This window comes from Thermobia domestica, chromosome 5, assembly GCF_964235325.1.
Source record: "Thermobia domestica chromosome 5, izTheDome1.hap1.1, whole genome shotgun sequence".
Taxonomy (NCBI): Eukaryota; Metazoa; Arthropoda; class Insecta; order Zygentoma; family Lepismatidae; genus Thermobia; species Thermobia domestica.
Genome location: NC_137458.1, coordinates 163,071,161 through 163,085,706, shown reverse-complemented (window position 1 = coordinate 163,085,706; position 14,546 = coordinate 163,071,161). Strand labels below are relative to the sequence as shown.

Genomic DNA, 14,546 nt, shown 5'->3' with positions numbered 1-14,546 from the left:
TTATGACTGGGGAAGGGATGATTTCAGTAGATGACCCGGTGGGAAGGATTCAACCTCGGAGAAACGAAATTCTCCCCAGATCATACTTTTGATCATGCTAACGTGCATTATAATATTTTCACAGTACTATCTTCATAACCTGTGTATTGAAACCACATCTCGCAGGAAAAAATCTGATATTACTACTGATTGGGAGCTGGAATGATTTAGGTAATACCACATAATGAGTACAAATTTATTATATTACAGAAATCGTTCCCTAAAAGACTTTAATCTATTAACAACTTTCTATTTCTACTTCCATATATAAAACTGAAAGTGCCTCTATATAATTATTACAAATATCTGTTTCTTTACAAAAGTGTAATGACATAAGAACTATAGTTTCATTAGATACTTTACATTTTTTTTTTTTTTTGTTTTTGTTATGCTTCTACGAGATTTGTTTTGTGAAAACCAAGAATTGCAGAAACCGGAGAGGGGGAAGAGAGCAGAGGTAGATGAGGGGTAACCAGGGCCAGATTAAGGGGAGCTATAGCCCCGGGCGTCCAAGTGGACAGGGGCCTTCGCTGTCATCAAAATATCAACTGGCTATCTAAAAAGAATCATAAAGATTACAATCATCATCATAAAATAAAATATGACCAAGAATATGAAACATATTCCCTTCACTTTCCTACCGTACTTTCACAGAAATGTATTAGGTGAAGTCAGCAGGAGTCATATATCTTTTCTAGGCCCGGACCTCCAGATGGATTAATCCAGCCCTGGGGATGACACACCTTCGGCGAAGTTATTTGTTGCTATTGTTCCTTAAAATGCCCTAAGAAAGTGTGTATGACTTATCGGAGTGTGCATGCTTTGTGGCTATCCAATGTTTCCTTGTGTATGATAGTGAGGTTTCCATTATTTACATTATTGTTATCTTATTACTTTAGGTATATTGCCTGCATAAATATATTTCTTAAACATCATTTTTCCTCTGTGAAGCAATATACCGTACTTTACCCATAAATTTTACAATCATTCTTCCGTATTGTTCACCTGCACCTGCATTTGCATTCAGATAATTTAATTTTTACGTGATTAGCGTATAAAGACTGGATCGCAATTGGTGAAATATTGATAAGAAATCACGCAAAATTTAAACTAATCGAAACGGCAGAAGTAGGTGAAAAATTGATTACAATATTTGACCAATGGAGACAGAAAGTGGTCGGACAAACGGGAAAAGCAAATTGAATAAACAGATGAAATCTTTAAATAAAGTCTCAGTTTGTTGAGGAAATATCTACAAAAACTAAGAGTAAGTTAATGCGATATGAGCCACAGTCTTTAAAGATACAAACTGTGAAACTGGTATAACAATGTGTTACCGAAATAAAACTAACACCGTTATCGGATAACTGACAGTAGCTCTGCCCAAAAGACAGTGAGAAAGAAGACTAATAACCATAGTGATACTTTATTTGATTAAGTCTTTTACTTACTAATTTATATAATTCCAATCAAGAATATTATATTAGAACGACAAATAGGTCAAAGGCACTATAAGGAAATTGCAACATATATTTATTTCATCATAATGTAACAAGGGGGAAAAAAAGTGGATAACTTCAATGATGGAAAATCGCTGTCGAAACCTATCTATTCTTTCGCGTGACCAAAAGGAGCGACGGGGAAAAGGCAGGTGCGTTTAATCAATATCCCTCGCTTATTCCAAACGAACTTCGTCATTTGCTGCTGGTAGTCAGTCAAGAAAACATTATTCGTTGGTCGGTGCTACAGTTACAGAATCGTCACGTTGTTTCCTCATGTCTCTACACTATTATTTCCAATTAACTAAACACCAAACTAAGAGACTTTGTCAACTCCTGTTACGTTGTTAGTCAGTATGTATGCCAAGTCTAAAAAATATAGGAAGCGGAAGTTGTCTGTGCTGTGGTCAATTCAACAACTGGAAGTTTAACATGATGTGTGAAAATCCATGGTTGACGCGCTTAAGGACTGTTGTTGTGTGGATTAGGAATTATGAGAAGGTAAGTTACGGGGCAATATTAACTTATTACTTTATGTACTGTTATGGTTGTGAAACTCGATGAATTGCTCACTGTCCGGTCAAAATATTTCCTTTCAATGAAACGGTCAACATCAGTGTAGCTATTGTATGTTAAGGAGTTCGCCGTGACTATGTATACGGTGTAGATGTAATACAAGCTAAACCTGAGTTGTAGCCGAACTAAATCAAAAAGCGTACTTTAGGCATTTCATGTATAATTGTCTGCTCATCTTCGGAACAGTTTAGGTGAAAAAAAAATACTAGCTACATTTGTGTACTTCTAATACAACAAGACTATGTAACTTTGTCCAGTTTTAAAGCAAGTAGTGGATCCTTGATGAATCTATACTTCTTAATTAATTTGCTCTTGGCCTTAAATATTTTTCATCGTGTTAACTTTGTTTGGTAAAAGTGAACTTATTTTTGATTGTAAACAACACTAGGAACGATTAATTACAATCGTCGAATTTACAGAAAAATTAATTGTTGCGAATGTATGCCATCTTCATTACTAATTATATTACATTATTAAAATATAATGTAAATATGAATTGGTTGTACTACTGAAGTAAAAATTCTGCCGTATCTTGCAAATTTCGGAAAGGCCTTGCACTGATTTACGAATAAAACAGTGTCTGGAAATGTGAAGTGTGAAAGTATGTCTAATTTTACTTATATTTAAGTCATGAAATAATGGTTAGTTTTTAATATTTGTCATAGATATTCGTAACATACCGTACTTTTTAATTACAAGTATACAAATATGCTTAAACGTTTAAACATTATGAGTAGGCTTGCCAGATTTTTTAAATAGAAAAGTGGAAGATTTTAGGGATATGTGATATCCATGTATCGTTTCACATAATAAATCTTACCAGAAAAACGTAGAACTTATGGTAAAAACATAAGATGTGGCAAACTTAATTACGGTAAAAATCAAGATCTAGCTGCTACTAAATTAAGCTAAAAATGTAAGAAAGTAAATCAAAATTGAACAAATTTAATTTATATTTCAGAGCATATAGTGTCAATTGCTGTTGTACCAGAAGAGGGTGCTTAGCTTAGTCCCCTTCAACTCTCGTTGCATCCTCTGAGAAAATTAAGAGCTGAAATAACTCTCTTTTGCACAGGGATCTATATAATATTAATTTGAGTATGCTCTGATTTTTTCTGAAGCCACTAATTGGAACATCAGAAAAAACATTGTGATCAAATCTATCCTGCCCATAGACGGTAAATTTCATCGGAAGTTGGACAACTTTTCGACGTTTCAACGATCTGAAAGTTTATGAAAACGTGGTTTGGGACATCAGCAACAGACTGTGATCAAATTAAAACAAGAAACCACAAGGTCTTTTGTTTACCCCACCCATATATAGTAATCCTTCCTTAACATTGGATAATTATTTATTATTATTATTATTATTATTATTATTATTATTATTATTATTATTACTATTATTATTGTGCGTGGGTTTTCTCGGGGTTCTCCCGTTTCCTCCCACTTTCTTCGTTCCTCCATTTCATTCATTTCTCATCATCACCGTCTCCTTTAGCCTAACCGACATAACCGTGCGACGTAAAACTCAAAAATTTCATTTCATTTATTATTATTATTATTATTATTATTATTATTAAGCTCTGAATTTTTATGAAAATAATACTTGAAACTTCAGGATGAAATTTGAACCTAAAAACCGTGGATCCTTTTATCTACCCTACCCTCCATACCGAAAAATTCAATCGTAAATTTTTGCGTTTTTTTTTTTTTTTTTTTTTTTTGACGTTTCCACGGTTTGAAATTTTCTGAAAATGCTTGTAACCTCGGGAACACATTGTGAACAAGTGTATAGCCGGATAAGAGAGTGGAAAGTGTTCTTAAATTGATTGCTGTGATATTTATACTAAAGGTACCTCATATCCGAAGATAACTTTGACCAAAAGATCAAATTCTTTCGAATTTCAAAGTTGTTGAAAATTCGAAAATCAATTTCTTTCATATCTAGGAAGCGACTTGAGTTACGAGGGTGAAACAAAATAAGAATATACCTTGCTCGAATGGTCTTACAGGGAGCAGTGTATTTCGCCCTTCAAATTTCAAGTGAAAAAAACATCGAAAATGTTCGAATTCAAATCTTTTTTGCTTTATCTTTGAGTGACCACCTTCTATTTTCCACCATAGAAGCAGGTAACTCACCTATAATATATTTTGACCATGGATTGATACCTTCGGTGCAACTTTGTGTAAAACAAGGAAAACCAAATAGGAAAGTTGTATTTTGCCTACAAAGTACGCAACCCAATTTACGCCAACATTTTTGGCCGATACGAGTATTGTCAGAAGTCAAAGATAGTCGATTTTGAGTTTCTGACTCGTCGTGATTGACTCTACATGGCAATATAACTCTCATAATCATACTTCTTTCAGAAATTGCTTTCTGTGAATTACAGTTTAAAATATTGGTATCCTACTAAGGCAGACCAAAAATCGGTAGCACTAGCGCTCACGCGGTTTCTGGAGTAGGCACGATTGTGAGAGTTATACTGCCGTGTAGACCAATTCATGACAAGTCAGAAACTCAAACTGGACCATCTTTGACTTCTGACAATACTCGTGTCGGCCAAAAATTATGGCGTAATGTGGGTTGCCTATCTTGCAGTCAAATACAGCATAGCGACTTTGGTTTCCCTCATTTTACACCAAGTTGCACCGAAGGATTCAAACCATGGTCAAAATATATTATAGGCAGAGTTAAAGTTAGGGGAACGTAGGGATACGTCGTTCCCTCGCTTCCAAAAATATTTATAGCGTCCCTCCACTTCCTACAAAATAATAGTGAGCAAAGATAGGCACGGGGGACGGAGTGACGTAATGCGTCCCCTTACCTTTTCAGAAAAACTTTTACTACTGATTATAGGTGGGTTAGTCCTACATCTATGGCGGAAAATAGAAGGTGGTCTCTCAAACAAAAAACAAAAAAATTTGAATTCGAATATTTTCGATTCGTTTTTTGCTACAAATTTGAAGGGTGAAATACATTCTTTCTTGTTTCCAGTAAGACCCTTTGAGCAAAGTACCTATATATACTTATTTTGTTTCACCCTCGTAACTCATGTCGTTTCCGAGATATGAAAAATCTTTTATTATCGATTTTTCCACAATTACTTCGAAATTTGAAGAAATTTGAGTTTGATTTTCTGGCAAAAGTTGACTTTGAATACTAGGTACCTTTGGTACAAATATTACAGCAATCCGTGTAAGGGCATTTTTCACCCCCTTATCTGTCTACATCCTTTTAACCGAAAATTCATGGGCCCTTTTTATCTACACACCTACCAAACGTCTGAACAATTCTAAAGTGTTCTTTCATGTTTGAAATTAATATTCTCATTTTTGAATATTTATGTTGTTCCTACGGAATTTAATTAAATCTGGAACGACAATGGTCTTATGTATATAAATTTACGATGTATAGTAAATATACACTATGTGATCAAAAGTATCTGGACACCCCCAAAACATACGTTTTTCATAGGTGCATTGTGCTGCCACCTACTGCCAGGTACTCATTATCAGCGACCTCAGTAGTCATTAGACATCGTGAGAAAGCAGAATGGCGCGCTTTGCGGAACTCACGGACTTCGACCGTGGCCAGGTGATTGGGTGTCACTTGTGTCAGAAGTCTGTACGCGAGATTTCCACACTCCTAAACATCCCTAGGTCCACTGTGTCTGATGTGATAGTGAAGTAGAAGCGTGAAGGGACACGTACAGCAGAAAAGCATACAAGCCGACCTCGTCTGTTGATTGACAGAGACCGCCGACAGTTGAAGAGGGTCGCAAAGTGTAATAGGCAGACATCTATCCAGATCATCACATAGGAATTCCAAACTGCATCAGGATCCACTCCAAGTACTATGACAGTTGTGAGGTGAGAAAACTTGGATTTCATGGTCGAGCGGCTGCTCATAAGCCTCACACCACTTAGGTAAATGCCAAACGACACCTCGCTTGGTGTAAGGAGCGTAAACATTGGACGATTGAACAGTGGAAAAACGTGTGGAGTGACGAATCACGGTATACAATGTGGCGATCCGATGGCAGGGTGTGGGTATGGCGAATGCCCGGTGAACGTCATCTGTCAGCGTGTGTAGTGCCAACAGTAAAATTTGGAGGTCTTGCACCCCTTGTTGTTTTGCGTGGCACTCTCACAGCGCAGACCTACATTGATGTTTTAAGCACCTTCTTGCTTCCCACTGTTAAAGAGAAATTCAGGGATGGCGATTACATCTTTAAACACGATCGAGCACCTGTTCATACTGCACAGCCTGTGATGGAATGGTTACACGAAAATATCATCCTTGTAATGGACTGGCCTGCACAGAGTCCTGACTTGAATCCTATAGAACATCTTTGGGATGTTTTGGAACGCCGACTTCGTGCCAGGCCTCACCGACCTGCATCGATACCTCTCCTCAGTTCAGTACTCCGTGAAGAATGGGCTGTCATTCCCCAAGAAACCTTCAAGCACCCGATTGAAACTATGCCTGCAAGAGTGGAAGCTGTTACCAAGGCTAAGAGTGAGCCAACACCATATTGAATTCCAGCAGTACCGATGGAGGGCGCCACGAACTTGTATGTCATTTTCAGCCAGGTGTCCGGATACTTTTGATCACATAGTGTATGTTAGTTCTCAATCTCCAATAATTTAAAAGATAATGCCTATAAATATGATGACTAGAATTAATAAAAATATATCCCGAGTATAGGAGCAGTTATTGTAAATCAATTATTTTAGTAAATACTTAATTGTTTTGATTGATTTCCATTGTAAATTGTCCTACTTAACAGGAATTCTCTTTAGCAATTGTTATATTTCTGAAAGCTTCAAGAAAAATATGAGGCTCTAAGAAATCATGTTAACACTACTGAAGAAAATATACAAAATGGTTAAAAAGCTTTTGAAGCGACAAGTAACCATTAACAAAACTACCGAAGTAGTAAAAAAAGTTTTTTCTGATCAAATAAATTTATTTATTACGTCAGTGTTTTTACGTTAACAGCAAGAGTAAAATCAAACTCTATATAAAAATGCAACTTGATCTGAGTTTGAACTCACGTACTGCTTCCCCACCTCAAGATTTTGTTTTACAGTATCTTCAGAGTAACTTGATAAATTTGAATACAATTTTCTCTGACGTGGAAGAAACGTAATCAATAACGTATAAAGCTACACAAACTGAGTGACTCACTGACGTAAAATCACAGGTACTTCTGGTTTACGTGAAGGTTGAAATTTGCCTTACTTATAGCCTTAGGAGAGAAACCAACAGGAAAATTGTCAAAAGTATATAGGCCTATGTATTACCTTTTCAGGAGGTAAAACAATGTTATTTTAATGAGTGTTTTTTTGAACATAAAATCCCATGTTTGAGGTAATTCGAATAAAAACCTGAAAATCAGTATGCTTGTAGATTTTTGAAAGCATTATCTAAATAGCCTAAATCACCAAAATTTAAAAAAAAAAAAACTACTTTATTTTATTTTTATTTATTTATTTATTTATTTATTTTTTGTGGAACTGAAATATCATCCCCATGTTATTTAAATGGAACATCTTTTTCAATCCATAATTATTAGATACTTCCAGTAGGACTACAATGATGGAATTTGGCATGTTTCTGGCCTTCTGGGACTAACCCACAGAAAATCATCAAAAGCGAATATTTTTAGTTTTTAGGGGACCTAACGGGAGAAGAAAAATTCCTCTGTTATTCGAATCGAGTTATTTTCCTACGAAAAATTTAAAAGTTTACATTCTTCGAAACTGCGGCAAGCAATCAGTTTTCTTGTTAACTTCTTCAGTAAGATTTGTTCTTGAGCGCATATAAATTTGCTGCCGTAGCAGCGGTAATGTTATCCTTAAGGTCCTGAGTTGTTTGTGGGTTCTTGGCAGTGTTGTCACAGTCCTAGTTCTGGAGTGAGCTGAAAAATAGTTCCAAATTGAAACAAAAAGGGCTGAATTTATTATTTTATGCTAGTGTAATACATGGCTCAACTAAAAGAACAAAAGTTCTAGAACACTCCACCTTCTCTCCCAAGAGTCCAAATAATTAAAGTGCTCTTTTTAAAAAATTACTTTTTTAAAAACATCCAAATAGGAGGACCCCTAACAACCGCGGAAGTAGATGAAACTTTTCTCGCACGTAGGTAGTATAACAAAGCCAGCCAATTAAGGGAAAACATTATTGTAAGGAAATCAAACGCGCCTCTATTTCAAAGTGACCAATAAACCAAAACGATATTATGGTTATATATGAATATATATATCAAACGAGAGATAAATCAATCATCTCCGAATTCATGTGTAAAAAGTACGTTATAATAAAATATTAAAATATAAATTATTGCACTTTATTCTCGCTTATTTCATGATCGAAGGAGGAAGACGCCGTGTGTATCACCTGTGATACACATGGCGATCAATGTGTTTAAATAAGAATGAAATCGATATTATAAGTAAACGGCTTCGGAACAAAACTGTTTGAAATGAATTTTTGAACTTAGTTAACACTTGGGTCGAGATATGTTTTATCATTTTACTTTGACGATAAATTTGTATACTATTGCATTGGAATGGAACCAATTTCTCATTTCGGTTTGGTCACTACATACATGCATAAATTATAATTTCCATATTACTTGCACCTAGCGCCGTAACTTGGAACTTTTTCTGAAAGGGCAAGTATTAATATTTGGGCTCCCGTAAATAATAATAATAATAATAATAATAATAATAATAATAATAATAATAATAATAATAATAATAATAATAATAATAATAATAATAATTGCCCTTTAGTTGAGCCCTATAGAAAATATGAAATATGTCTCTCATAGACTTTAAACATTTTATTACTTTTAGGACCACTGTTAAAGTTTCACTGAAGTAGGGCCCAGGGCCATATTCTGTAACGATCTTCGCAAAATTTACACATCGCAATATTATGCAAGCAATGCAATAAGTAGTTATAATTGCAATGCTGACTATTGCAAACTTCAACGAAATTCTTGCGTTGCTTTCATACAAACTGCTACGGAATCAGGTCTCAGATTACACTTACGGTTCATTTCAAGGAAATATAGTTCATTCAGATGAAAGAGCAGCAGCAGCACTTTAAATTATTTTCTTTTGGAAACTGTATGATGGACCCATGGGCGTCTCTGGCATATAAAACTTGAAGGGAACGACTACAGCATAGAATGCTTGTAGACCCTAACTAAGTTTACGGCGAGGAGTTTACGAAAAATTGTGAGGTAAATGGGAAGCTACTTGAGAAAAAATGAAATGAAATCTTTCACTCTAACGTCTCACGATTATAGGGAATAATGATGAGAGAATTAGTAGAATGAGAATTTGGGAGGAAACCGGAGTATCCCTTCGGAAAACCCACGAACACTATGTTGTCTACCACAAACTTACTTAGCTGGGGATTGAATTACGGACCCCATACATCAGAGGTAAGCGATCTACCATTCAGCCACCGTATCAGGATAAACTTGATACTTGTACGTTACATTCTTGACACTCTTATCAGAATAAACAACACCTCGGAAACATTTGTTATTATTGATAATCTTACAGAGACAAGGATGCTCACGAATAATGCACATTTTTAATTACATCTTAATAAATAAGAAATGTTCATTATTTGATTTTTGTTTGTTTAGACTCAATTATTTTAGGTGAATATTTTGTAGGTTTTATCCATATTTATGTGCCACTAAAAACTTACAGAATTGTCTTGTTTCAATGACACAAAAGTAGATAATTTTATGCTTAATGCTACATAAAATATACCTCATTACAAAAGTAGATGCAGTATGACTTTCTGTTAAATATCTGTTCGAGTGTTCCCCTTCAAGTTAGGTTCTACTCCATTTACCTAACATTTATGGTTGCGAGCGCGAAAAACCGATTTCTACAAATCTCAACGTTTGGAAAAGTTATTTAAGAGTAGCATTTGGAGAGTTTGGATCTCAAACAAATATAAACATGTCTCAGCAAGTTTAGTGGATTAGAAGACAGAATAAGAGAGAACCATTAATCTAATATACCTATCCTTCCGTTTTGCGGGGAGGGGGAGAATGAAAGCATTTTTCTCTCGTACTGATCTTTGTCACAGAAGCGGTGGTGTGTCGAAATGTATTTCAAATAACACATTATGTAACAGACCATTTTGATAACTGTTACAGACGGTGAAACTTTAACTTATTGAGTCATGATATCTCCTTTGAATATTCCATCTCTTGTTGTGGGATTTATTTAATTCTATTATTCTGTTAACATTTTCTTTCGATATTTTAAACTTTACATTTGTTGATATTAAACTAATTTTCACTTTATTCTGCAATATTACCAGAAAAGTATTATGATTTGGCACTAGAATTAAAATTAGGGTTCAATATGCAGGGCTAAAAACCTATGTTTATAGATGTATTACATAGCTTCTTTTACACACAAAAGCTTGCTTCAAAATCTCGATGTAAAATGGTAGTTTTGATTTGAAAACAGTGGAGGAATTTTACATACAACTGTTCACATACAACGAGAAATTATGTCAGGTTATTGTTATTACACGTCCTTTACTTTTAATGTGATTTATTTAAGTTCTAAGTAGGGCCCGGATTTTTATGTGCTAAAAACTTTAAAATATTTATTTTTTATGTGCTAAAAATGAAAAAAATCTTTGCTAAAAATTAAAAAAAAAAAATATTTGACAAAAAATAACAAGGAAAAGCATAGAGAAACCCCCAACATATGAAAAATAAATACTGATACCAATAGCTTCTATTCATCAGATGTCGGAATTCCAAGGGCGTTGCAGTGAATAACTAATGTCTTTTCCAAGTTGTCCAAGCTTGTTTGAGTCAAGAAACGAAATTGGCATATGAAATACGAAGTCACATTTCAAGCCACTGTCCCTTACTACCTAGGTTCATTTTGAACAATTTCAATTATTGATGCATCGTCTGCGTTTAGTTTAGTTACTACAGATATAAATGCTACAAAATCTGCGCATAATATAGTATTGCATTAAGTCAGGTACCCCTCTGCGTGACTACGAATGTTGGAGGAAGTGAAAGATCGGGATTTCTTTCTTTGAAAAGTTGAATTATAGTTCGGATTTTACGAAAAAATAATCCCATTTGACACTAACTTGTCCCCTTTAGGATAAAGGATTCAGAAGTTCTCACACAATTGACGACATATATCATGTGAATAATATTAGAGTAGCATACTGAAAGAGCTTCACCAGCTTTCCTCATATAAGGAGCACCAACAGTCAGAAAAAACAAAACATCGTCATATTTCACATCATTCAGCTACAAAATGTGCAAAGATTCATTGAACAGCCTGGTAGTTGTCGCGTGATTCGTAACTGAAAGTTTTCTAGGAACTAGCAAGAAATGTTGTTTGGATATTATTTCATCATTTTTCAATACACCTACTATAACATTTCCCACTTTTCTCACACTGACACAATCACTAGTTGCATCAATGCTCACCCATTTTTTTTTTTTTTTTTTTTTGGTTTTCATATACGGATCTAATGTGTATTAATGTTTCTTTATAGCTCTTAGATAGATAGCGTTTCCGAAGGGTTGACTCATCTGGAGGACTTAAGTTCGTATATTTGGTAAGAAAATTTAGAAGCTCGGAATTGTTTTCCATATGCAGGGGTATATCAGCAGGGTCATTATGTAGCCTACTCTTTTCCCGATGTTAATTTCTTTCGACAGAAAGAAAATACCAATTTGTTGTGAAATTTAGAATAAAATAACGGAAAATTATTAAAATTATGTATTTACTACAAAAATGTCCAAAATATTTATTTACATAACTTTTTTCAGAAAATATGTCTTTTTATGTGAAATAAAATTTGTAATTTACACTTGCAGGCTCTTAATTGAGATAATAAACTTTGTTTTGGGCTTGTAATGTTTGAAAAAAAAAAACATACATATAAATCCGAGCCTAGGGCACATCAGAGCTTAGGCTCCAACTTTTCATACCATTTATCCTATCATAATGTCACCAAACTAAATGCTGAAATTAGAGGAAGTTATAGGAAAGCCAGCTAAAGAAGGTCTCTGACAGCTCGCAGCGATGTTGCTACTACTCACGTGTTAAGACTTTTTTCGCTGCATCTATAGTGGCAACTTAATGGTGTCAAGACAGGGTGACCGTGGTTGGTAACACTAGCAGTAAAGTAGGGGCTGCATTGTCCCTCCGCATGAGGTAAGAAACGTCAGAGACCATCTCTTGTTGACCCTGCTATAACTGCTTATTATACATGTATATGTAGAAATACTTTTACATTGTGAGGCTAAAATTATCCAACGATATAAGTATTGCGATACTGAAGTACGTAACGACAACGGCCAGCAGTTGTTCGCCTTAACTAGAATGTTACAACTGTATTCTTCGTTGGTATTCTGTTACATATTCTATGGAATGTGAGATAGGCCTAATTATATTGTTTGCAATTGGAAAGTATTCCGGATGCTTGATGTTGTGTCCTTCGTCAAATGTTTTATGATTGCTACGCTTTGAGAAAGCGTACAATTTTTGAGTATATTATTTACTTCTATATGCATGATTATTCTGTATAGTCATCATCGTATGTTCTTATCGTACGTGGCTTATGTAAGAATAACCTGTTGTCAAAATAGTCGTAAAATCTTATGGTATCTTATTTCAGCAGACAGAAAATTTAATAAATATTGATTTTCATCAATTAGTTGTCATGTCTTATTTTCGGAAGTTCTTGTTTAGGATGATGAATTTCCTTTTGCATATCGATGAGATGCGATATTTCCTTAAATATTGAAGTCTCTCTTACCCACATTCTATGTTTGCGTCACAAGAAGTCCGATTACCTTCATTGATGTTCCACGGTGCGTGATGATCCATACGGATCCGCCATCGCCGTTATACAATCCTACATCTATTTTGACGACTTTCTTACATATCTTTTGTGCTAGAGAGTGGCCTCGCGGAGCGCTCCCGAGTTTGATTAGCGGTGGGGGCACTCGGTCGAATGAGGTTTTCCTGGTTTTTCCTAATTCACACCAGGCAAATACTGGGGTGGTAACTCAGTTATAGGTCCCAGGCCGCTTCCTTGCTTCTCCAATCCTTTCTTCCTTCCCTTTCCCCGGATAGTGTGCTGGCCGAGGGACGTCATCCCTCAAAAGTGATGGGCTAAATGGCCTTAGATGCCGAAAGCCCAGAAATCTAAATCCTAAATCCTTTTGTGCTCGAGAGCCTGCTATAGTAAAAGACATGGTTTAATGCGTTATATCCATGGCGTATGCAAAGTAATGTGTTTCGCATATTCTCCTTTAACAACAACCGATTTAATTATAAGTTGCTTTTGTTTTAATTAATCATTTTAATGAACTATATTCTTATAATTTGATCTATAAACATATATAGATGTTACACATCATTCCTTTCAGTGCATATTTTCCTGATCGAAATATATTCTCTGCATTAAGATGTTACTGGTACCAAAACAAATGAATTCTCTTACATTTTGTAGAAAAGGTTGACTTAACATTGTGATTATGATTTAACATTTATTTTTAGCACCGAGGAGAGTTTCATATGATACGAACTATGAGTTAAATGTTTGAAAAACTTTGTACTGTTTATACGTCTTCAAATGTTAACAAACTCAATGTGTGGAGGATTTCTCATCATTAAATTTTTCTTAATTTGTGATTTTTTAATAGTAATTTTATTTATTTAAGTCCACAAGTAATTGAAACTCTCTGAGATAGCGAAAAAAAGTTGTCATTTAGAAACTAGTGGTCCAAGTTTGACTGTTGATACTTGATGGTGAGAATAGTGTCCACACGTTTTTACAAAAGTTGATCACAGTATTTCAAAATCTAAATCATGTCGAGATTTCAAATGAAAGTTTATAGTTTAGTGAGTAGTCAGAAACGTTTCCAGTTTACTTAGTAACTGGAAACAAGACGTGAGTACTATGATCCGAAAGTGAAGTGAAACAATTTTCAATGCAGTCTCTCCACAGCTGAAAAAAAATTCAGAAACTACGAGGCGCATCCAGAAAGTAAGTTTCCCACATGTCCCATGGCTAGGAAACCTATGCTGCGCGAAAGCGACTGTGTGCATGTCAGAGAGTAAGGTCCTAGCATGGCACATGCGCCAGTGGAACTTCCCTAGTGTTGAAGATGGACGTTCAGTAGCGTCGTGGCAGTGGTTGAAGATAGACGTTCCTATTCCAGCTCCCGCCACGTGTGAAGTGCGAGCAGGAATAAAGTTTTTGAATGCACATGGCATAGCACCGATTAAAATCCATCTTCAGCTGTGCCAGGTCTATGAGCCTAACGTCATGAGCAAGCAGATGGTACGTTGCTGATGTAACCAATGTGCAGCAGGACGTCAAAATGTGCA

The 14,546-nt window shown here is 35.3% G+C and overlaps 1 protein-coding gene across 6 annotated transcripts in view; it reads left to right on the top strand.

Moving 5' to 3' along the window:
- The first annotated feature begins 1,664 nt into the window (after positions 1-1,664).
- LOC145686228 (cyclin-dependent kinase-like 4) overlaps positions 1,665-14,546 on the top strand; it is a 188,722-nt gene continuing 175,840 nt past the window's right edge. For 2 of the 6 annotated variants that reach the window (XM_081759305.1, XM_081759306.1), the window contains exon 1: positions 1,671-2,039. The gene's annotated coding sequence lies outside the window, so the exon portion shown is untranslated. Of the gene's footprint in view, positions 2,040-14,546 lie in introns of all 6 variants that reach the window. The other 4 variants (XM_081759307.1, XM_081759308.1, XM_081759302.1 and 1 more) reach the window with 3 other exon arrangements.